The sequence below is a fragment of the Macrobrachium rosenbergii genome, chromosome 54 (genome assembly GCF_040412425.1).
Source record: "Macrobrachium rosenbergii isolate ZJJX-2024 chromosome 54, ASM4041242v1, whole genome shotgun sequence".
Classification (NCBI taxonomy): domain Eukaryota; kingdom Metazoa; phylum Arthropoda; class Malacostraca; order Decapoda; family Palaemonidae; genus Macrobrachium; species Macrobrachium rosenbergii.
In genome coordinates, this window is record NC_089794.1 from 55,589,047 (window position 1) to 55,591,546 (window position 2,500).

Consider the following 2,500-nt stretch of genomic DNA (forward strand, 5'->3'; position numbering starts at 1 on the left):
TCAACACAAATGTTCACCAAAATATTACTGCTGGATTCCATATAAATATTCTCTGAAATCTCAATAAGTATGCACTAACAAAACTCTAAGTAATCACCAGCAAAAACTTTTGTAAAACAGTAATTATAAAATTAGAGTAATATGATGACTACAGACATATAAGGATGAAATATGCAAAAATGAAATATACCAACAGCAATTTCACTACGACAAAATTATGTTAAAAGATTATATCAATCTTTCAAGATTACGTTCACTTTTAAAAATTAAACTCGTCTTTCTAAGACTTTCTCAAAGACAACACAGCCAAGTGACAGTTTACACACAATGATATATAATTAGCAGCAAGACACATTAAAACTCACTAAAAGAGATATTATCCACCTCCTATCAAAATAATAATTATCTTTCACCTAGAACATCCTTTAACTCTTAACATAATATAAAACCAGTAAATATCACTTTTACCTTATGTAAATTTTACGCCAATACACACTTTCACAATGCTTGTAAAATAATACAACAGGTCATTCTTACAAAATGAATACAACTTCTTGGGTGAGTTTAACAAAACTTGTACAAATAATATATATATAAACCTTATACATGAATGGTATGATTGAATATAGGATATTATATGACTGCCTGACTCTGGTTCCATACATGCACTTTTATCTCAAGCCCTCCCAGAATACATGATACATAATATATACATATATACATATATATATATAATAAATGTACATACAGGGCATTCTAGGCTGAAGGAAATATAGGGCGCTATATCATATGACTGACATCATATATATCAAACCAACTGAGCAAATAAAGGGAGGTATTTTGGACCCATTATATATATGCTGTCAGCATATCAACTTCATCTATATCATTCTCTCTTTCTCAGATTATGAAAACATAATAGATATAGGCCAAGATAATAAATTCGAACAGGAACACAATATATATATATATAGCAATTATATATATAGCTATCAAACTCATATATAAAAAAACATATAAAAATATTTTAAAAGATCCATATATATACAATTTATCTGTAAGAAAATATACATTTTAAAATCATATATATATATAGTGAGATCTGCAAGCAAAACATCAAAATTTTATATAGGTACATATATATACTATGTATATATATGGTTTATTATATTATAACAGTCATAATACTAAACATCTAAATATGAATATATTTAAATGTCAGTATATATATGTGAGTATATATCTGTGAACACATACTATATATATATATATATATATATATATATATACATATATATATATATATATATATATATATATATATATATATATATATATATATATATATATATATATATATATATATATATATATATGGATATCTGTTAAAAACGGACGTTTCAGCAATATATATATATATCAGGTGCAACCTAATCGGACTTACGCCTATAAATTAATTATGCCTATACCGTTTCTATATATATGTGGTGTGCCTGTGTGCATTTTGTTCTCTCTCTCTCTATCTCTCTCTCTCTCTCTCTCTCTCTCTCTCTCTATATCTCTCTATCCTCTTTTCTGCTGCTATCAAATCTGATTTTTCAGATATATATAATTTTGAGGATATAGAATAAAAATCTTAGAGGCCAAATACGGATAAGTTTAGTGGAAACTTCTTATTTCTCCTAAAACAAACGGATATGGAAATATAAGACGAGAAAAAACAAACACTATTTAACGTTGAAACCATATACGAAAGGTCGCTGTTTCGTCACCTGTTCATCCGTGATTTTTGATCGATGCACGTTACAATAGCTTCACCTCCAAAAACATGAAGACTTGGTCCTTAGGAATTTCCGATGTTAAGTGGCGTTTCTTACCAAGGAAAGTAAGCCTCTTTCCTACAGGTTTTTGGCCTCATTAGCTCCGTTTCATGGCTCTATTCTTAGATCACATTCCAAGACATCTTCTTAAAGAAAAATGGGAGGTGATGGTGTCAATGGAGGAATATTTTTCAATGTCATGTCACCAGTTAAATATTGTAATGGTTTGATTGATAAACGCAATGAAAACTATCCAATAAACATAATGTTTACCGAGCAGCTCTCACGAAAACCAACTCCGTCACAGAAATCGTCTTCAGAAATTTCCTGTATTTCATTAGTTGGATAACCTTCTACAATAACCTCTCCTATTCTTCCTCACTATCTTTGGCCTTCCTGTTCTTTCAAGGACTCAAAACTCTTGTCTCGCCTATTTTAACCTTATTTCAATGACATGCCGATGCATTCGAAAACTCAAGTAAACCAGGTTGTATTAAAGTACGTCCAACAAATTAAACCTCATTTTATTTGGACAGAAAATCAAATTTGTTAACCAAGTTGCTGCATGGCCTTTTAAATGTTTTCATGCATTATGGAAGTTTTACTTGTTGTTGAGAATCTATTTGTCTCATTTTATACTAGTTCCACGAAGATTTTGCGTGTTTTATTCCTCCCTCTCT